The sequence below is a fragment of the Chaetodon auriga genome, chromosome 1, assembly GCF_051107435.1.
Source record: "Chaetodon auriga isolate fChaAug3 chromosome 1, fChaAug3.hap1, whole genome shotgun sequence".
Classification (NCBI taxonomy): Eukaryota; Metazoa; Chordata; class Actinopteri; order Chaetodontiformes; family Chaetodontidae; genus Chaetodon; species Chaetodon auriga.
In genome coordinates, this window is record NC_135074.1 from 8423399 (window position 1) to 8447507 (window position 24109).

General features: G+C 41.4%; 1 protein-coding gene across 6 annotated transcripts in view; it reads right to left on the reverse strand.

The window, feature by feature from the left end:
* LOC143327462 (A-kinase anchor protein 13) overlaps nucleotides 1-14117 on the reverse strand; it is a 105613-nt gene extending 91496 nt beyond the window's left edge. For 5 of the 6 annotated variants that reach the window (XM_076742244.1, XM_076742025.1, XM_076742187.1 and 2 more), the window contains exon 1: nucleotides 13700-14117. The gene's annotated coding sequence lies outside the window, so the exon portion shown is untranslated. Of the gene's footprint in view, nucleotides 1-8291; nucleotides 8426-13699 lie in introns of those variants that run through there. The other variant, XM_076741941.1, reaches the window with a different exon arrangement.
* Between the last annotated feature and the right edge of the window lie 9992 nt (nucleotides 14118-24109).

Genomic DNA, 24109 nt, shown 5'->3' on the forward strand with positions numbered 1-24109 from the left:
ACTGACTGTTATACAGGGGGTTGATGAGAGAGGTGGGATTCAACGCTAAATCAAACCAAAGTAAAACAATGAGGCAAAAGAGGCTACAAGCTGTGTGAAGTCTCTGTGTTCATTACTACAAGAGACTCTTTCATAAGACAGTCACTTGATTCTATGATAACATCAAAAATAGCCCTTAATTTGGGTTTGATATCTGTTTCCTAGACTGCCTTGAATCTATTTTCTCAAGCCCATCGTCGGCATGTGGGTGTGACAGTTCATCTGGTCAAACAGTTCCTCTTGGGCAGTAATAATCATTAAGAAAGTACACAGGGGACTTCCAGAACAGCTACATGTACACGTCATTTCTAACAATTGCTGTTATGGAAACTACAGAAGTGACAAGACTCAATACACTTATTGCTGTTTCACAAAAAGCTGCAGTATTTTCTCAGAGGTACACAAGTTCCGGGCAATGCACTGCAACAAAGGTATCTTAGTGCTGTAGATAATACCTGAATGTCACGTGGCAGTGTACATGTCAGGTATATCCGTTAACGGTGAAACTGAAGACGTTAGAAACCCTTCTACCAGTTATTTTGTCAAAACATAAACATCCTACATTTACACTCTTGTTTTTCACAAAGCCAAAGTTCAATTAAACAGAGGCCAATATTAGGGTAACCTTTAACAGAGGAATGAGTCTGAGTCAAACTTTTTATTAAAAACCCATCATCATCAGACAGTGACTGTCCCAACATCTGCACCAAATCATCCCATCAAACTTGCATTTCTTAGATTCTGATTTGCTTCTTCAAGCAAAATGGGTAAATACAAACCTGCAAATCATCCATGCATTTCAAGGAAAGACCATGTATCCAAACCCAATGAAGTTTCCTTCTCTGGTAACATAAGGACCTTGAGAAAGGACATCCCCTAAGCTCACCCTACGGCCACCCGACACCTGCTTACAGAGATTACACAACCCATTAACTCCACCTAAAACACTGGGTGCAACCAGCCCTTAGCTGAGCTCCTTAGAGTCTCCATTATGGCAGAAACTGCCTTTGAACCGCTGCTAAAAACAGAATTTTCTTCCTCAGCAGCAGGAAGGCCACAAAGAAGCAGGACACCAGCCACATTCAAGTGCACAGTTGTCACAAATGGACCAATAAATCAAGAAACAAAAGGGCCCCTCAATGCTGGAATAGGAGGGATGACACGCAGAGTCAGGGTTGCGAATGGACCTGATATGGCTTCCACAGGTCCCATCAGAATAAGCCATAATAGCCACGAGACTGTAGCATGAATGGGAGGATGAATAGGATTAGCTTCACAACTCATTAATCAGACTACACCCTTCCCAATCATCAGCTGAGGATTCCGCAACATGACCACATGCACAGGACAGACCATGACTACCGTGTGTTACCTTATTCAATACACTTTCCCTGCAGCTTTGTTTGTAAATGTGTCTGTGACAAGGTTTCTCAGACCCTTGTGCTTGGTGGGACTCAACAGCATGCCAGCATACATGATCGGATGATTCTCCCCTGGGCAGAGGTGCATCCAATGAAGGTAAATGTCACAGTCAATTTCACACTGGTTTGGGTCTGATATACAGTAAGCCACAGAACAGCATCACTGAGTCTAGTTATATGGATGAGGTGCCTTTTTGACATACCTGATTGCACTGTGGAGTTTTTTAGTCAACAAACAAAAGTTCTATTTACAGAAGGGGTGGGTATACCTGTTTCATTACCGTCACCAGTGTCACATTCTGCCACATCATGGATTTTGCAATACTGTCATTATCGTGATAAAAGTTCTAGCGTATGTAAAAATAGTGTGCTTATCTCTGGCTGCCATAACATGCAGGTAGAGGGCTACATGCACACTCCTCGAACCGAGTTACATCCACTAATTACTATTTTCCTCACTATAAGGCCGACTGCAGTAACACAAAGATGTGGAAGGTAACATTATGAGCAAAGCATGCCAGTGTTTCTGTTGCTAGCGGCAGGAACCAACACAATCTACTCCCACCAACTGAGGAAGTGTAGACCCACTGGATTGACTTGATGGAAATGTCCCCACAACAACAACAACAACAACAACAGGAAAACTCTAACAGTTATAACGTTATGTGTGTGCTAATTATTTTATTTCAGACTGCTTTGAGGGCCAGTGCAAAGCAGGAGTCACCTCAAACCTGAAGCTGAAGGATGGATTGATACCGACGTCAAACTTGGAAACTGTAAGTTTTAACATTTCTATGTTGCCTAACTGTCTATTTTCCTTGTTAGCGTGTTGAATTTGGCGTTAGCACGCTCAACGGCTAATGTGGCAAGTAGCATCTATTGTAGACCCACACACTGGAGCAATGTTGGCATATTCAATATTGGGGGAGAGTCAAGAGAAACTGTGTGAATGTCAAGCCTCACTTGAATCCAATTAAATAACCAGAGCAGTAGCTTGAATGCTGTTTTTTCACATGGCTTTTGGTGTAGTCTCACATAGCCAGAGCTAACGTTATCTCCACACTTCAAACAGCAACACAAGCTCAACTGATTGTGTTGTTTCACAAAAGCCGCCTCTGCTGCGTGCTGCATGTACTTTTGCATGTATTTGTTTTTCTGCCAAATAAATGCTGTTGACACGCCTAATCCTACCTCTTGTCAGACTCCAAGAATGAATCACATTACATTTACTAATTAACCTACATTATGGGTCAGGTTACTCCTTCCGAAATGCATGAAGGCCTGTACCTCAAAATAAATCAAAGAGATCAGAGAGAATTCACTATAGATCTGATCACATTACAACCTGCACGGGAACAATGAATTGGTGATAGGAACAATACACATTGGGTAGATCAGAGGTGATTAGAGGCCCATGATGGCACCAATATAATCTTTTCTCTCTGTTTAACTCCCCCAGAGACTTCCTCTAGTGACATCTGAGTCCTCCTGTCCAAAGGCCACATGTGCTTAAATTGTTAAAACAAATGCACATGGTAGGTGAAGGTCAGGGTTCTTCAGCTGCTTGTTTGAGTATTTCAAAACCAAAATGCTTCAGGAAATAAACAGCATGGTTTCATGGATGACGCAAAGGTGCTAACCAAACTCTACCCACAACAGTGACCTAAGTGCTCATTGACAGCATAAAATTTAAAGAGCCATTTAAAGAGTCATTATCACACTGAAGTTTGGTTGATGGCTGCCTGCTAATCGTATCAACAAAACGGCATCAATACTGGGAAATAAACTGACCAACACTGCATCTCATTGTTCTTAATGGACTTGTCCAAAAATGTACGTGACTCACTGTTAACATGCTTTAAATATTATGGAACTTTAATAGACTTATTTGCATCTACTTGTATCATGACGTGTCTTTTTAACTCACTAGTCATTGTAAATGCCCAACTGTTGAACATTTTCCACAAAACCGACTATCACACCTCTCCTGCAGAGGCAGAGACCTGGAGCTTAGACCTGTAATAACTAACTCCTGGGTATGAATTTTAACATTTGCTGCTGAAAAAAAGCACAGTGCTCGTCAAATCTTTCCATAATAAAGCCCAAAAAAGCACAAAGTGGAAGCCAGCAGCTGCTCAGAATCCAGTGCGGCAACTTGAAATAAAACAGGACACATCATTTGAACTCAATATGGCAATGCACAACTTTACAGCAGTGTTTTCCCTCCTTAGAGCTTCATACTGCAGTCTTTCTGGGTCAAAAACCTCTCATTGGCCATTAATTAACTAGAAGAATGTCAATGCAGATTTGTGTTATGGGGACAACGGTTACCTGGGGCAGCTCTTCATGAAGCTTTTTGAATTTGGCTGCGCAAAGAAAGCTGCAGCTAAGCGCATGGAGACACCTGTAAAGAGAGACAGAAGCCCAATATAGACCTGAAGTGTCATCCAACACCGGGGCTCCATGATGACAACAGAGACAGCACTTAGGTCTCAGATAGGGGCAGGACTGAGTTTACCTCACCTATATTGGTGTACCCCTTCTAGTATGAACTAGACAAGGACAACCTGGCCAGGATACTTTACACTTTCTGCCCATTTTGGTCTATTTTTCCATTGATACATGCAAATGACAAACATACAAAACATCACTGAGAGGCACCTCTGTCTTGACATAAAATCCACATGAAATTCTACTCATTATCTAATAAGCAATGACACTGAGATCCTTTGACAAACACTGGCAGGTTTAGGGGTTCAATGCCCACTTCGGTCACCCTTGCTTTGGTTGTACGGCCTCATGGTACAGTAAGGAGCTTTGGATAAAAACCTCCACCAAATGTCAGATAAGCGTGCCAGGAAGAGCTTTCATGCTGGTTTTAAGCCTGGTGAGAGACACAGTTCATGTTGAACTGTCCAACAGTTCTTCATCTTAACTCCTCTTCACTTCCTTTTATTATTTTATTACCAACCTGTTTTTACCATGTCACACACTTTATTGGGTTTGGAAGTGATGGAGCACTTGATGGATATTAAATCGAATTTCACATTTTAAATCTGCAGTACAAATAAAGACTTTATGACACTGAAGACGTTTTTGGCTGAAAGGCTAGCTTGCCTTTTCTATCCAAATAAAAGTTTCATTCCAAACATGAAAAATGTCTGACTCATAACACAAGACTCTTGATGACCATATCAGTCAAATTCCTGAAGAATTCACCACCTAGTTTCCTCAATGAATGTATAACGTTTGCAATCCCAACCTTCAAATGCAGCACACTGAGGGAGGATTGAGACTCCGTGTGGCTCAGCTGGGTTTGATGTTTAACTCTGACGTTTGTTTAACCTCTCATGCTTTCTCCCCTGGTTAACCACTAGTTACTGGCTTACCACTACAACATGTGGTACACTGACTGCATTCTTCTGCAGCGCAAAACCCCACAGAGAGCAAAGTGCGCCTGCTGTTTGTTGAATCCTTGTGTAATTCTTTTTACGGTTCACTATCAGTTCTGCTCCTCTGGGGCACGGCTAAATTAGTCAGGGCAACGTCACCTCCTCAACAACGCCACCACAGTAACTCGGACACACCATGTTGACTACCGTTTAGATAGTCACGGCTGTTTGATTTAATCAAACGTAGCTATTGTGTCTATGGACAGATATGAGGCCATCGTGGTGACGTGACCTCACTCTGCCACACAAAAGCTGCCTCTATGCAGAAACTGCACACAAATGCTGGCTGACAACACAAGGCCGGGGGATGAAAGGTCTCCTCAGTGTTTGGTGACAGTTATTACCCTCTCCACTGAAACCAAATACCTGTGGGCCCAGATAGTATTATCTTATTGTGAGGCACACTGGGGGCTGGCCTGTAATCAGGGCCTGGGCCTTGATCAACGCTCCTCCCCAGGTCTGATGCCACCCCCTCCCCCTCTGTTTCCACACCATGGGATGCTCTCCTGACATTTTTAAAATTTGTTGTTTTACAGGGGGTTATGTGCAAACTATTTCTTGGTCGGGATCAGTTACTGGGATGCAGAAAACACGGGAGGAATCGTGGAATTTGATAATGAAAACAGAATATTGTAGAAACTGTCCAAAAACTGTCATAACGAGTGTTTTTTCAAAGCGTCTAAACCAAATGAACGCACACACACACACACACACACACACACACACACACACACAAATACTTGTACTTGTATCCTTGTTTTGTCAATGACAAGATTTAAAAAAAAAAAAAAAAAAAAAAAAAAAAAAAAAAACTACTGTCATTTTCTGCTTAAGCACTGTAAGCAAAGAGGAGCTTCGCCTGAATGTGAGAGTAGCCTCCATCAAACCCACTTACCCCAAGTATTAGAGCTGCATGCAGCGGCTGTCAACTGTGCAACGTAGTGTTACATCAGCTTCATCGATATTCAATTAAATTTTGATTTTTCTATTAAATTGCTGACATTCTTTTCATCCATCACATGAATAGAGACTGAAAAATGAAAACAGAAAACAAAGAATTTTGGAGAAAATAAAATGGAATCTGGAGAGACTGAAACAGATTTCACTGGGCCTTCACTTTACACTTAGCATGCAGGCGCGTGAGCAGTATCACTCTTCTTCTCTAACTATTGGCAAGAAGAGGAATAAGCGTATGTCCCAAAACACTGAAGTTTTCACTTTTAAGCAAATATGAGTGTGTGTGTTTTAGGCATGGTGACCCCTTCACAAAGAACAGGCTTGTGCTAATATTTGGAGGGACGTTTGAAGGGTGTCTTGGCTTTTTGATTAAATGTGCTGCACTGAAAAATTCAATATGGCCCAGAATCCTGCAGAAGGACAAACATGCCATTTACTTTTACCTTGTGTAAATGTTCAACATTAGAAAATCAACAGGGCAATTTCTGCTACTTGAATTCAGCTGCACTTGGCAATTCAATTTCTCACAGGATGCTGATGGGTGATGGCTAGGTGAGCAATGTGGATTTCAACTTATTTACAGAAGCAGACACTGGGAGAAAATCTCTCAAAATGATCAATATGGCATTTAACTGTCAACGTACTGCACTTACTCATTCAACCATGGAGTGTGAAATAACAAAGTGACATTGAAAAGAAGACAAAATAGGAGCCATGGAGCAAATAAAACTCAAAGGTAGACAGAGAGACATCAGAGTTTTAGGAAAGGAAAGCGGCTGTTAGTCGCATTTGGGAGGTAAGAGGTTTAGCCTGGAGAATCCTGAACAATGCAAACCTCAGTCTCACAGCAGGCCCGATCAGATTAACGTTACCCGTGCTGCAGGAACGGCTGAAGTGTGTTGTGAGGTTACATCATTTCAATTAACAAACCAACTGTAATTGAAACGTGGGGCATGGGGCGACGATGCAACATGTACAGTATAAGTATTGACATCCAGAGCGTTGAGAGCGGCCACATGCTGGCTTTGTTTTTAGCACCATATCTCACAGCATGAACGTCACCCCTGCTCCCTTCTATGTGAGGCTAAGACATGCAAGTTTGGTCAATCAGAAACTCTAAATTGCCCACAAATATGCACGTTTGTGTGTCCAAAGCATTACAACCACATGACTCATGCCAACCCACTTTCAAAAATGGCCAGTTTTGAAGAAGTGTGACGCTAAAAGCACCGCGGCGGTTTCGGGAACTTAACTCCCAGTAACGTGTTGAATTGCTCACTTCCCCCACTGGTTCCCTGTTCATGTAAAAGGCATCTAAGCCCACAAGAATGTCTATTTCTCCAACAGGAAATGAATGAATGGGTGGATTTCTAATTGAGATAAATACTTGTGATCTAAATATGTGCTGAAGTCGTCCACCTCTGCAGCTAAAACACTGAATGCGAGATCCTGTCTTATCACGTATGCACTGCTGGCACGCGATCCAGATTTTTTAAAGGGACGCTACACAAGATACACATGCAGATCAGCCATGCACGGCCTGAGAAAACTGGAGTATGAAGTCTTTTGTGGCTGTGATGGAGCTTTCTTAACAATCATATCATCAGGATTATCACAATTTGGGCTTGAGAATAACATTTTGAATGTACTGTACAATGTACTGTATCATCATACACATTGTGAGTTACTGTCACTGTGTCTGGTACCACCTGTTACACGTGACCAATTACAGCGTTTTAATGCACAACCATGTGACCAAAAATGAGAAAGTCAAGGTGGAGGAGCAAGCAGAAACACAGAGACCACCTTAAAAGAACTGAGTAAAGTAGAACAGACTCCGTATTATAGAGAACGTGTCTCAATGACAAAGCTTTATCCGAAAAAAGTGGATCGTTTCTTTTTAGCTTTTGACGGATTTTTTTTTGTGTTCAACTTAAAAAACCATTTGAAAATGAAATGAGCCTCCATATTCTATCCTTTCAAGGAGATATCAGCTTTTCATAATAATGATAGCAGGAGTTTTATGTACGGTATTCGGCTAAATTCAAAGCTTTAACAAATAACTGTCTTTCAAGGAAACGTCTGTGCAGACATAAAATATGTAATTTCCCATAAACAGAGCCCAACTTAACAGTACACTCACTGGTCACACATCTTGTCAAAGGCATTGCGCTTGATCGCTGAGGCAGACATTGCTAGGCACAGGAGGTACATCACAGTCAAACCTTGCCCTGGGGAATACTATCAAAACAAAGACATTGGTACAACATTCAGAATCAAAGTGCAACTTCATAATGTTTTTTCTACAACATAAAAACTGCTTGTTGAATTTGTCTTCCAACTCTTGTCACCTCAAACCACGGGGCAACTTTTAAAGCTCGGCTAACTAAGCGGCACAGCAAGGCATTGATGGAAACCTTACCCCCAGTCTGTGTGATGACGACGGCTGCAAGCAGACTCTATCAGGTGCACATTAAATTCATTTTAAGTCCATCAGAGCGAGCAGGTGTGTTTATACTTGGCAGGTATCCTCAGCAGCAGGCATGCAGGCTCTCACCACACTGATTACTCTGAGCTAAATATGGCTTTGTGCTAACACACACAGTAGGCAGATCAAAGCCCTGATGTCAGAGGCGAGAGGCGGAGCCTGAGGGCCACAGGTCAGGTGTCTGCTGCAACTGCAATGGTGCACCTACAACTCTCCTGGGTCTGTCTTCTAAACAGACAGTGCCCCCTATTAAACGTGATGTGGAGCATGTGCAGATACACACTACTCCTATCTCGTTATCAATCAATCAGACAAAATAATCAGCTGTAGTGAGAGAGTTAGAGGAAGGGTCAAGGTCAATGTTGATGTAAAAATCCATGAAACAGCATTGAAACAGCTGCTCAACCTCAACCCTTTAATTACAGGGAAACTCTGGGATACATTACATGTTGGTAATGATATTCACATTTCTCTTAAGACAAGAAGAGCATGCATTGATTTAAGGCCAGTGGTAGAAAAGCATTCAGATCACTTACTTTAGTAAAAGCAGCAATGCCAAACTCTAAGAACACTCTGTTACAAGTTGAAGTCCTCCACTCAAATTGTCATTTTGGTAAGTGCAAAATAATTGGCCATAAAGCTGCAACAATTAGCTGAGCACTGAATTGGTCCATTGACAGAAAAATAATCTGCAGCGATTTTGATAATTGATTAATTAAGTCATTTTTCAAGCATGAAACTTAAAAAAAGATTGTTCAGGGTATTCAGACGTGAGAATTTAGTGCTTTTCTTCCTCTTACGTAGCAGTAAATTGAATATTTCTGGGGTTTTCATGGCTAGTTGGGCAAATCAAGACATGTGACAAACTCATCTCAGACTGTACGACAATGTGATGAGCATGTTTTACTATTTTAATGGATTCAACGATTAAATCTATTAATGGAGGAAATAATAGGCAGAGTAATCAATAACAAAAGTAATTGTTAGTCGCAGCCTTTATTAGCAGCCCAACATAATTACAGTATCAAAAGAGAAAGGACTCATTATGAGGAATGGTCCCTGTCAGGGCATTAACATGTAAGCAGTACTTAAATTGCAGCTGGTCAAGGTAGTGCTCAGTTAACAGCTTTCTATAGTGCTTTTTTTAATCTATCTTAATGCATCTAAACGTAGCGGAGCCAAACATACATCATTTCCCTCAGAAATCTAGCAGTATAAAGAAATACTCAAGTAAAGTAGAAGTGTCTCGTGGCTCTTGAGTACTTGCACCTAGTTACTTTTACACCTCTTCCAACTGACTTCTTTTCTTCGGTTGTATGTGTCAGGTTATAAATGTACTGTATTGCGGCGCCTCTATGTCTTTGAGGTTTAGATGCTGACTACGAACCGCAATGTCCCGGGTTTGAATTTGGCTGGGGACCTTTGCGGCATCTCTCTCGCTACCCAATTTCCTTCTCTCTACTATCGCTATCTAATAAAGGCATAACATTTTTAATACGTACTGTGCACCAGACAGACTGCATTTCTTATCAGCATGGAGGAGTCTTGGTGTTTGGGGAGTCTGAAAATGTCTTCCACATGACAGTAAAATTTGTCAAACAACCTGCTGGATATCTCAAATTTTGCTTTAAATGTGTGTTTGAGGAAAATGGCTTATATGCGTGACTCAAACGCAATCAATACAAAAGTCCTAAAACTGCAGAGATTCAGCTGAGATACATGGAGTGAAGACTCCTGCAGTGCGGCTATCTCAACACACGTTTGTGGACCATAAAGAAAAGAAACAAACTTCAGGTTTGTTTCACTGCTCAGCACAGAAACCCCTGAGTGAGCCGACAAAGGCTCAGTGGCCTTCTATATACCTGGTATTACACGTACCTTGTGCATGACAAGATTACGTTCACAGTTAGGAAACATTCCCTGTATACATATCATATGACATAATCTGACTTCAGTATGTATACAGGAAAAGACTTCCTCCAGATAGCTTTGAGCCCAACAGTAAATACCCCAGCTGCTTTGTACCCCATCCATCCTGACAATCCAGTTTTTGCAAGCATCTATTTGCATGGTTGGATTCGAGTCCCCTGCCTTCTGTTCATTTTGCATTTGGTTCCTGCTGGTCAGCATACAAAGGTTTATTTCTATCCATTTATACATATATCCTTTATTTCTAGCATTTACACACCGCAATAAAAGGCAAGTCCACAGACCACTTGATGAGCACATCATCATCATCATTAGACCTTACACTTTATGTATTAGTACAATCTGAACAACCAGAAGGCAGATGTAAACAATAATGTGTCATGGTCAGTGCACAGCACAATAATGTACACACACATACCTTTTTGGTATCAACCAAAAAATGTGTCAGAAATTTGATTTAAATCAACATTTTGACAATTTTACTCGGGTTAAGTTCTTGCATGGCATCATATTGGTATTGGTGCCACAACTCAGGAAGTGTATCTGTATTATTGTCCTAAAATTTCACATCACACCCTCCCTCCCGTTGGTAGCAGGATGGCCTTTCGATCCACCATCATATCTACCTGCTGCACATTTGGACATTAGAGATTTGGAAGCAACTGACACACAAGTCCAGACTGGCAAAGTTTTTAACATTTCTTTGTAGAAAGATGTGCTGGCACCACAGGCATAGTAACAATTAACGACAGAGTCTGGCCGATAAGTCCCTGGAGGGAAGAGACACTACTCCAGGGCACAACACTTGCACAAGCTGCAGACATGGCTGCTGTTTTGGAACGGTGAGTGTGGCTGCTGTTTGGCCTGCTGAGAGGATTCCAGCGATTCCAGTCTTAACAAAAAACAAAGTCAAGGCTTTATTGTGAATATCAGCAGGGAATTCAGCCCTCCCAGGCACACAAAACCCATCCCCGAGACAGCACTGCATCATGATCTCGTACCTGTAAGACTTCCCCTAATGCTTCCATTCTATACTAAATACAGGGTAATTACAAGGCTGACACTGTGCATATCCTCCATCATCATTAAATTAGGGGGTTTGTGAAGATGAGAAATTGGCTGGGTTCAGCTTGGAGCCAGCAGAATCCTCATGGTAATTTACAGTACTCTAAATGGGAGACCGACTCCTCTTTCATTTGTCTCTTGTACTGGAGCTAAATACATATTTCTGGCTGGGACGGCCGCACAAGTGAACCCAAAGTTTGTTGGAAGAGACAAACAGTGTAGACAAATGAGCATTTGTTTAATGGAAGCGTCGTGTGTCCCCTCTCCCCTGACAGTCCAAACTGCAATTGAGAATTTCTTACTTTCATCTTTCCTTGCAGATTGAGTGTCATTCCAGATATCCAGTGATTAAAAAATTATACCTACACTACACCGCACTGTGCTTTTTTTTTTTTTTTTTTTCATTTAATGCTGAGGTCTTGAACAGTAAACATTTGTGACCTTTTAACCTTAAGTGTCCAAATTAGACAAGCAGACAAGTATACTGCATTATGGCAGTAAAGGGCAGAGTCAAAATGTGGCAAAGGATGGTTAATGAACTGGGTGATTGGTGGTTCAAATCCATGGATGTCTACAAACGACCAACAGGCGAAAAAGCAGAGGCCCCCGGTGGACCTGCTCTGTCGCTGCCACCAGTAGACCACTGCAGCTGTATTGGGGAGTTCCCAGTTTGGGACTGTGTGTTTGTGTGAAGCTCAAACAAATTTCCTTTAGGACATAAAAGTTAAAAATTAACAAAGTATCTGAAGTGTTACTGTAAATCAGACACACCCTTGGGAAGCTTGAGGAAGGAGTCAGAAACACAGTGTTTCCTCAGATCAGATCTGAGGATGGTGAACGCCGGCATTCAAAGGCAGTGACTCTGATTTACAGGCCAATGCCACAATGAAAAGCATCCGCATGGAGACGCAGTCAGATATTCAGTTGACCCTGAATGTAAGAAGTCTCTGCAATGACAGCGAGAGAAACAGTCACGAAACGAGCCCAAACCAGTGCGCACGATGGTCCCGCAACGATGTTGGAGGAGTGTTAACAACCGTGTAAAGTCTTTGTAGTCCACAATCTCTGACTAAAAATAAACATTTCTGTGAGGTAGGAGGTAATAAAACAGGCTCCAGATCCTCAAATCCTGCCAGCTGCTCCTTCACATTCTGCTAGTTTTCTGCTACTTCTCTCAGATTACTGGTTAAAACAGAGGATCATTTAAGACGAGACATTCGTGTGGGATCCAAGGAGCAGGTGAAGGTAAACCAGGTAAAGCAGCGTCCCCGTTTAAACTAGCTGCTGAGCATCTTCACCAGAGCAGACTGCACAACTTCTGACTGAGTGGGATATGGTCCAAGCAATCCTGAAGAAGATGTGACTTCTGAGCTATGGGTGTGTTACAACATGGGAAACCAGAGGGCGGCCATGTTTATGCGCCTGGCCCTTTGAACGCGTTTAAGTGGGTGAGGTCAAGTGAGTGTAAATGAATTAGTAGGCCACTGTTTTCTTCACATGTGTGCAGATCCTCCCACTAGCATGATAAATAAAGCTTGTGCAGTTGAACTTCCTTGATGAAAAAAAGAAAGAGCCCCATGGAGATCTGAAGTGTGACTGTGCTGCCAAGCAGTGACTTTATCATGACTTTAATGAGCTTACTGGAAGGTTTCCAATATGGACAGTTAAGGCAGAGCAATTTATCAGTATTTATCATTTATCCATCACTATAGTTATACAAAGGGATTTTAAACCAAACGTGGAGCTGTACTGATTAATTATGCAATGCAATTAAGTCAGGTCTCTGGCAGAATCACTTGAGAATTAAAGCTTAAAATTTTTACCTTAGTTTGACTTTATCAGCATGAAAAGTGGCTCAAGATCACATGACTTGCCCAAACGTGAATGTGTGCAAGCATATATGAGTATTAAGGGGTTATTTCTCCGTACATGTCTTTACTTTTCCATATCGCCTTTAATCAAGCTAACTGCCTTTTCTGAATGTGCTAACGTTGAAAGCTAACGTTGAATACTAATATCCCTTAATGGCCTTCACGTAGCGTTAACGGTCTGGCTTGTACTCATGTTAGCATACTGTTGTGAATCTCCTGTATTACTATTGTTTCGTATCATTTCACATTACTGTGGGTCTGCCGTGTAGCTGAGTTCACAGAAACGTGAGAAGTTCCCACATTGGCCCCGCAGGCTGTGAATGAGGATGTCATGGCTACCAAGCAACAAGTTAAAGCCCAGCGTCCAGCAGCCATTGAGCTACTTCTCTCCATGTAAAAACGCCACCGAGAGAAGCGAAGACACGCCGCGGTGTGTTCGCACCAGCCTACAATTTACACATAAATGACTGCTCCTACCTCAAGCTGATGAAGCGCAGTGTGAGGAAGCAGCAGCGGCTTTTGGACGCATAATAATCCTCCCAATGGATGGGCTGCCAGTGTCTGGAGCTGGGCCGAGATCTTCAGAAGTTAGCGGTGTGAAGTGGATGAGAGTCCGTCAGTCCGTTCACCAACAACAGGACGCACTTTCTTCCAGTTGTTAGTGTTTCCCAGGACAACTCCGGGAGAGGAGGAGTCTGCGGGAGGGCGTTTCAAGCCTTATTTGCATTGGGTTTGTTAAAGGAGTTCAAAGTCTCACTACAACAAGTACGTTTCCAGGAAGGAAGGAAAACAACCGAAGTTATTTTTACAGTTTTTTTAAAGGAGACTTGCAGTAAATTATTATACTTGTGACTGTTCAAGATAAGGAGCAAGTGTTGCGTTCGCTCCTCGGGGCAATATGAAGCTAGCAAAAACGTATCATCACCATCATCCTCATCATCCTGTGTGGGTTTTTCATAATAAAAGGAGAACCTGTAAACGATCTTCATCCTCAGGAAGCTGACTAATGCAAGGCGCTGGGTGACATTATATTCTTGAACTAAGAAAAGGAGGGCAAATTATTAGAAGGAAAATATTTTCAAACTTTCTTTGTTCAGACTTCTTCACATTTTTCCTCGTTTTTGTTTTCATTTGTATTCTGTATGTTAATTCATTTTCCAGCGGTGTAAAGCACTAAGGTTGCTGTAGGTCGACACAAAAATAAATTTGGTTGTTGTGGACAAGTTCATTGCTGTTTTGCCTCATAGCTTATTAATTTATTCATTCATTCTTGTTTGTTTGTTGTGGAGCCCAGAGTAGCCTAGCTAGCAAACTAGACCTCCCAACCAGCTGTAGCTAATTGGTGTCAAACTTTGCTTTTATTTTGAAGGCAAACGTCAAAGCCAATAGCTAATTACCAATTTCTGCACAAATAACAGAGGTTTTACCATGTGTCCAGAAATAAGTGAAGATTGGAAGTATTAAGTGTCACTGAACAATATGTTCACTTTCACTTTTATTGAACTGTTATTACCTTGATGTACTGCTCAGACTTATTCACACCAGCTGTACTTTCTCCACTAATGTAACTGCTGACTGCCATATTGTAAGATCAGTTATACATCCTATGAGAATGTTAGGTATGTAGCGATACAATATAAGGATTAAAATGCATTAACTTGTAAGGTCAGTAAATCCACTATTCAGTACAGATACAGTGACTGAATATCATGAAATACCACCATGATTGCTTGCCATACAGTATGACAAGGTCACTGATTACAGCAGACACACTCTATGAATCTGTAGGAACAGGCTGTCTTTTCTTTCTTTCTTTCTTTCTTTCTTTTTCAGGTTATTAAAGCAGCAAGTCAATGTTTTGGGCCAAGAGGTCAAACTCTAACCAACTATCATTACAGTGTGAGTCACATATACTTGAATTGTCCCGTGGCATGAGCATCCTGTGTTGGTGATGCTCTATAGGGAGGTTCCACTGCTGTCTCGTCGTGACTGCATGTTGTACCTATCACCTTTTCGGCACAGGAGATAAAAACTCTTGTGGTTTGAACTGCCCTCTACTGGCTCAGAAGGCCTTCTGCAATGAAATCAGGGACCCTCACTACAGATCCAGAGATGTGGTTTGAAGTAAAGGTACCCAAAGTCTCGTGAGGCATTTGTCGCTTAGAATTGAAGCGGTGATAGAGGATATTTTTGTTAAGTAGTAATGACCTGATGAAAGGTGTAATGCATCTCGAAAGGAAGAAGTGGATGTTTGCCTTGTACAAATCCTCATCTGACAGCTACAGTTTACACTCCTCACTATTCCTCACACAGAGCCATAAAATATTTGAAAAGCAGACTCAAACAGAGAGCTGTTTTACCTCTCAACAAAACAACCCGTGCAGTGTGCTTGACTGAAACGGTATCCATATATTCACAAATGATTCCCTACCTGTGATAAGCATGTCTAGCCTTGAAATGCCTCTATTCCTCAGCAGCTGATTAGTGTGAAATGTGCTATGCGCAAAGTAGACAGAAATAAATTGTACAAAGACCTCTCATCTTTGTACAATTCTGTGTTTGTTGTGCGCACACACTTACAAAGGAAGCAGTGTTTAGAATAACCTTACTTTCCATCAGGTTTTTATGCATAAGGGTACGTGTGAGTGCAAAGCAGGGGGGATTCATTCCCTTGCTTTAGTTGTTTGTGCTTTCCATTGTTTTCCTTCAGAAATCAATAAAATTCATTACAGCTTGTAAAAAAAAAAAAAAAAACATCGCATATGGATGGATGGATCACAGACAAGACCGGAACGTGTTTAAAGTAACTTCATTGCCCCACCGCTTTTGGCATTTTTTGAGAGACATGAGTTGAACAGAGCTTTTATTATGTGGCTACAAAAATAAAAACATCCAGTGGTTTTCAGCCGAGCTTGGCGAGCATGTGAGCCCACACATCCAGGATGAGCCCACTGTCAGAATGGCCCCTGGGGAGGGAGAGAGGGAGCACTGATGACTACACATCTTAAAAGATTTTGACTAATGTATTTTGATCATTTTATGAGCCAGTCATTGATGGCTGGAGCAGACTGACCTATCAGAGTCAATCTTTCTAATGTTGGATCCCAACTCAGAGCTGAGGTTTGAGTCTGTCTCGCTCCACTCTCAGCATTGCTTATCTGCTGTTATGGATCATAACTGTTGATAAACTGCTGATGAATCGTACTAGTGTCTGCTAGCTTTTCCAAATAAATGCCTGCTGCCAGAAAGAGGAAAGTACAATAAATACCCTGAATTCTGCCATGGTGTGTCTTCAGCTGCAGCAGACAGAACATAGAGACTTACTTTAAGCCTGATGGATAGAGGAGAGTTGAGAGTATAAAATAAATATTAGATTTTTTTATAGCAGAATGGAATTTCTGCAGAGCTGATGAACGGTGGCTGTTGCTTTTTCATTTTTCTGCAAACAGAAAAACTGATGATTTTGAAAAGAATAAAAGCTGTTACGTCACTGGCTGACTAAATTACACATAAACGTATTGGAACCTAGAAATGACACAATATTTAGTGCTTTTCATGAGTTGATCTTTTGTTTTTTCACTGGGACATACTCACATCGTATTGCAGCCAAAGCTACAAATATGTACTATACAGAAAACTGTATTACTGTATTTAAAGCTCAACTTTCTGCAAAACAAGCTGGTATCTGGCACCTCATCAAACACATGCACACAATGTTACAAATACACCAGGTTTTCCATCACCGTATGTGAAATTGAACCACAGAAAGGTTGTTTCAGAGGCCCAGCAGGCAGCCGGTCCTTCCTCCCATCATGAGCATCTGAGCTCGGAGCTTTGTGTCTCTCCTCCACCTGTAACCAGCTGAGGGTTAGATAAATGGCAGGCGGTATTGAAAAGAGTCCCCATTCACCGCCATGCTGAGCTGCACTTAGACACATTATTGCAGTCTGAAGGAGGACTGGAGGGACGTGGGGCGAATGCTGAAGCAGGGCGGTCTGCAGACTGCCAGAACATGAGTGAGATGGGGAAACAAGCATGACACAAAGAAGTACATAGCTGTCTTTGTGCTGCAATAAAAGGAGGTTTTGTAAGTTGGAGGACTTGGATGGAAGAGGATGGAAAAGATAGGACTGAAAAACCCCAGCCAGAGTAAACACTTGGATAGAGAGACAAAAACACACTAGTTGCAAGAGGAGGGAGGAGAGAGAGAGACAGAGAAGGAGCGAGAGGCATATCATTTGGATGAAGTGCTTTCAGAGTACTGCATACACTGTCTCACAATCCAGTGGAAAGCTTCTTACACTCCACAGCACTGTCCATATTTCGTCTCACTCAGTCTGGGCCACGAGGATTTTGTTGTTTTTCCTTCAGTTAAAGCTGCACTGGGAAACTTCTGCATTCCCAAATGGCAGTGAGTGAGAAAAGCCTTGAAACTGTTTGAACTTCAATACCCAAATCATGTAACATTTATAAATAAACTGCAAGCTCAGTTGCCAACATACAACATTCTGGCCAGTCTGCAATAACTTGGCTGCTGTTTAAGTTTGGATTCATTTGGACTCGTGTCCAACAGTGACCCTTCTCTGACCCTTTAGCTTCTAAATGTACGACTGTGTTTAGCAGCTGATCACTCACTTAGTCAGTCTGTCATTTAATGCTTGGCACGGAAGTGTATTGTGGGTTATCAGGTTTTTTGCTGAGAACGGCTGCCTGCTGTGGCTGGACACGAGGCTGATGAAATTCAAAAGGGTTAACCAAAACAGTAAAGCTGCAGGCAGCTAAAAGACAGCAAAACACAGAGAAACTGGAAATTTGGATGATAATTAATTCTGTTAATAATCAATAATATGTGTAATATTCATTATTATTAGTAGTAATTAATAAATAACCTCATCTCATGTTACACATAGCGATGTGATCCATCTTTGGCATAAAAATATTGGTTAGAGCAGCTTTACGTTAAGTGAAACCATCTATTTTGGAAATGTATCAAAGCCATAGCTAAAAATTTCTGCATGTAAATATTTGACTCGTATCTTCAAAAAACGATCTGATCTGTCTGACTGTTTTGCTTTAAAGTTTCTGATCATTGTTATTTTAGCAAACTTGACACACGTTCACTATAAAAAGTTCCGACATCATAAAGATCAAAAAGATCGCTGAAAGCTTCCTCTGGGTTGAAGCTGTCTGTTTTCTTGGCAACCCAGTTCACTCAACTGCCACCCACAGTTTGTTTTAGCAGAGCTTTTTACATGCTAACCCTACAGATACAACAATTCTCAGGGTATTTGATACAAATTTTCTGTACCTGTCAGCTTTAAATTGACTGGATGTGTTATCCTCCAGTAGTTCCTTCTTTTTTTTTCATCCCAGCTTGTAAAAATGTCTCAGAGCATCAAATGTATCTCAGAATTATCTTGGTACTGTGTGGTATAATTGCACAGCTAACAGCATCCCAGTCATGCTGCTGTCATTCAGCTGGTTGGATTGGGGAACATCCAGCATTGCCATCACACAACCAATGTGTGTACTTCTGTTAAAGTATACTTTTTGTTTAATTGCTAGCAAATCCCATGAAAACACCAAAACCAACAATGAACTGATCCTACTAACAAGCTGTTCCTGTGCAGCCAAAGCCTGATACATCTTATTCCTCCGTGCCTTAGAGCCCCATTGCTGTCCAAAAATGTTTAAAAATACAGTAGTGAATCATACTGTTGTTGCACTGGGTGACATGTTCCTCCATTGTGATAAGCATGAACACTTAATTCAAAGATAATTCCACAAACATACTCACTGTAGCATGTGTACTAATCTGCTGCTGAAAATAGTCCCCCAAAAAACACAATTTACTCCTGTTCAAGCAACAGTTGTTAAACACTACAGTGCCCAGCTGTTTCAGGAAATTACTCAGCCTTTTAAACTACACATTTGTAGTTTTGTCCTCACTTTGAACCAGTGGCCTTGTGTACCACAGACAAGGTATGTTGTGTTTGTGTTTTTTGCCCTCTACTGATAATCAAAAATCCCCTTGGAGGACAATAAAGATCTGAGCTGAGCTGAAATGAACTGAAGGTAGAGGAGTCGTAAATATCAGTATGTCATTGGTTTTGGTGTTTTTATGGGATTTGCTGACAATAATAATTAAAAAAAAAACGTTCAGACTGATCTGGAACCTGCTCAGCATTTGACCTCTCATTAAATGCACGTATCCATGATTACAAACTATAAATTGGCTGAGTATTGGAATATCAGCATCAAGGTGAGCTATGGTGCAAATTTAAGATTTTATTACCAAGCTATTTGCTGAAAACTGTTATATTAAACAAACAAACAAACAAACAAACAAACAAACAGAATTCAGCATTACAATAACTACTTAAAAACATAAAGTAAAAACATTTACAGGTAGGGACAAAGACCTTTAAGTGTCAGTGAAAGGTCACAGTTCAGATCTGTATGACATGAATCAATGTATTTATAATTATCAGCATTCATGCATAATTTCAGTCCCTGTCATGTCCACAAGATGTCAGTGTCTGTGGTGCTGCAGGTCAGTAAGTCCAGTTGATCCCATCAGCTGGGATTTACTGTCTTTGTGGAGTCTAAACACACCACAATACAAATCACTGTCACACAAACTGTGTGTGGGAGTGAGTCTTCCACAAATCATGCAGAATTTTAACATTCAACATTTTCAGACAGAAGAATGGAACGATCAAATTATCTTCGATGCACTAAAGCTATGATTGAATTTCATCCTCGCTGTTGACTCACAAGGCCTGATTTTAGGTCAGAGTTTACCTGCATGTGTCTGTCTAAGTCTGCATGTACTTACGCATGTATATGTCCATGCATGCAGTCCTGGATGTACGCCAGAGACCAGGTCAGGTGACTAAAGCTGAGCTGGTGTATCCAACCAAATGAGAGGGATCTAGGGAGGTCCACGCTGCCACCCACCACACCTCCTACCTCCATTCACTAAAGCCCAGCAGATTAACTCCCTCAGATCTCTCCTCTTTAATTAGGAGCAAACAGGAGGATTGAAGGCAGAGTGACTTCACAAGGAAAATTCAAAAGACACCCTGCAAAATAAACAGAGAAGCCTGATTTATTGCTCCTAACTCATAATCATCATGATAATTACCATCTCTACAATGTCACTGAGTTAATCATTTACTCTAAAAGGTACCATCATTTGAATTATATTTGACATTTTTAACTCTGCACATCAAACAGATGGACAAAGGAGAGCAAAATGAGCCTCAATAAAACTTCCAGGAGGGTTTGAGAACTTGCCTTAGCCCTGTGATCCACCATGATGCTCCATACCATCCATCCTAAAAAACAGACTCCAGTTCAGCAAAGAGAAATAGCACAAAACTAAATGGCAGTAATTGCACCGAGTTTTGCTTGGTGTGACTCTTCTCTGCCTTCTTATCTTAAAGTTATTTCGTGCCCACATACAGAAGACTTCAAAAAGGACAGACAACTGAAACTTGACTAGGTGATACAGAAACCCTTAGTGACTTAAAAAGAGCAGCACCTCCTCAGTGTTCATGTTAGACAAGAAAAGTAAATAATTTCCTGAACCCAAGTCAATACAGCCCACACTATATTTCACTGACTGTCGAATAAGCTGTAAATCCCCCCATCAACAGCAAGCAGCTAATGGCAACGATGTCAGGGGTCAGAGGAAACTCACATTTATATGACCCCAGGCTCATCGTGGAGTCCAGCACATTAAAATAATAAAGTTAAACAGCATGAAGTGCAGTTTCAAGTTAAGAAAAGGGACACAGAGAGATGGTTTTTATCACTTTTTCCCAGAATCCTCCCCTTGGACGCTATTAATTTCCTGGGTGTTTGCATGAGGCGTCTCTGTGAGCTTGCTCGCCATTGCAAGGATTGTGCAGGGCTAGGCCCCACCCCCTGAGGCAGGCCTAGCAGGCACCATTAACTGTAATCCCAATGTGTTCGCCAGAGGACGAAGCTCTGAAGATGAAGGGCAGGGACATCAGGGCGAATATGTCCGCAGCCAAATGCTAACTTTCCATCCCAGGATAAGTCAATATCTTAGTGATCATGTGTATGATTTCACTCTTTATCATTAATATTAACAGGATGCAGGCCTGACTGTTGGGTATACATGTTGGATTATTCATCGGGAGAGGTCCAAAAATGTCATGATAGTGTAATGATGAATGTATGAGCGTGTGATTGGTGGACAGTGTGTCTGGATGGAGGGGTAAAGGCTGTCAAAGGCGGGGCTTGGAGGAGGGGTTAAATGAAGACTGGTGAAGACAGAGAGTATGGGGGCTAAATTTAGCCAATGGCTCTGCTGGGGTGGAGCTAATCCTCTTTGCACTCGAATTATCTGGCCTTCGGATTAGAGAGCTTTGCCTCTATGCAAGACATCTACTCTCTATAATGATGTCCCATAGCAGGCCGTACCATGTCCCCTGGTGGGGGTGGATGAGTTGGCAGACTTGCTGCTGTAACAATGATGAATTTGTTTTAATGGGCCAAAATCATTCATTATTTATCAATACTGTCCACTGATGTCAATACCATTTTATAGTGGTGTCCATACAGTGACAATTGTCATATTTTACTGTACATAGTGAACTAAAATGACCCCATGATGCAGCATACAGTAAAATGTAGGGAGCAAACTGCTACACTCTGTAACCTTCTACTTAGAATTCTTTGCACTGGAAATGTTAAATAGTGAAACTTTAACATGCATCAATGGAGAGGTACACAAGTATAAAGGGAACAGCTGTGATCTTGTAGAAAGATGAAAGTTTTGACTTAGTTGGAACAAATGGTCAATTTATATTACTTTTTAATTGTCTTACTCCAATTGTCCAATCTTAGAGAGTTGGGATCCCCACACTGGATAGCAAGACAAATCTTAAAGGTCATAAGATGATCACAAGAACTGGAAAGCAGGAAAATACATACTTTTGCCACATCAAAGTATGTTTATTTTGCCGGGCTTTCCTCTAATCTTATTTTCATTTGAATCACAGCCCTTTTACCTTTGTTTCTTCTTCTTTCTTTTTTTTCCACCTAATCTTACATCTGTAGATGATTTATATAATACAAGGGGGAAAAACACTCTTTGATTATATGCGTCACAACCAGTAGACACATGCAACCAGTGCAGAGGGGTCACAGATAGACCTCATTTTAAGGGGTTGCAAACCAAAAAAGGTCAGAAACCACTGCTGCAGAGTATGTTACTGATGTATATTCAGTTTACTGCAGCGTGCATGTGACGATGATGATGATGATGCCAGTTAACAGTGTTGAACAGTGATGAATTATTTAAATCTTTTACTTAAGGAAAAGTAGAAATACCACAGTGTGGAAACACTTCACTGTCACAGCTCATTAGCTGCACTGACAACATTACTTCCCTAAAAGTACAAAAGAATAAGCAACAAAATGTTCTCAAAATATCAAAAGTAAAAGTATGCATGGGCAGAATGGCCCCAGTACATACTATTGTATTATTACTGCTGGTGTATAATATAACCTTGATATCAATGTTATAGCTGTTCAAAGTCGAGCTAATTGAAGGTATTTTATAAACAGACAACTCACAGAAAGATGATAATTGTTTCCAGCAAAACCATCAATAGTTCCACTTGTGGGGATTGTCAGCTTTTCCTTGTCTTATGTGATAGTAAACTGAATGTCTTTGGGTTTGGACTGTTCATCAGACAAAACTAGCATTTTTCCAAATTTTCTTTTTATAGAGCTTGAGAAAATTGATAAAGGTACTCAGGATAAATCCCACCGATGTAATGCCACCACACAGCTGAAATTCTGAACACTTGAGCACACTTGATGATGCATTAGGGCCTTAACTTTCACACTACAGGAGTACAGTGTAAACACCTCCGGTAAAAGCAAACTACTGAAAGACATTTTGGTCGAGGGAGACTGCAGAGAGACACTGGTGAAGGCCACTCGAGGCCTAAGTAATACATCTATATTAAAAGCTTCTATATTATATAATGTACCATCATCTGGGAAGAGCCTGGCATCAACCCACCATATTATCCAACTGTAACTGCTGTTCTCTCTGTGGCGACAGTCCTCTTTGCTCTCACAGTCAGTATATTTTCTGTATGTAAATCACAGAAGTGATATGAGGTGCAGGAGCGCTATGATTATCCATCTCCAGCAGTAGGTACTACTCACACACATTCATGATCACCTCCGCACTCACCCAACACCCAACACAATGAACCGCCACGCCTTCCTTCCTGCTTCAAGGGAAGAGGAAAATTTTAGCCATTTTTCAAGATGTGCTTCCAGAGTGACTCGGCATAGATGAACAGTAACAGTGGTGAGATATCGACTCAAGGCCTCATTCTGGCTGGTGTAATTATAGACAGCCATTATCCAAATATGCCATCACAGTCCACTACAGTGATGACAGTGCTAGCTGAAACCACCTGGTGTAATGTCTGAATGGACTCTAAAACATGCACACTCTTGGAGAACTCTTGACAGTGATTGCAGACCACTGAATGCCCAGATTAAAACCACCATGACGACATGGCCCTGCTGAAGTGTCCTTGAACAAAGAAATATAGAATCTGTACTGATTCCAGGGCAGCTGTCCTGGCAGCTGACAATGACCCCTGACCTCTTTGTAGATGAGCGTTTGTTGAGATCAAGAGTGTCGCAAAAGATCCTGGAGAGTGTAGCAGTCACTATCAGTGGAGCCTATTGCCATTTACACTTGGAGGACTGTACCACTGGTTACCAGAGGTGGGGGGGGTTAGCTCCAGGGAGCTTCCTGTAGGGATGAGCCCTGGTTGGGGGGGGGGGGGGGGGTATCGTGAGGTTGGATCCTAATCCCTTAGC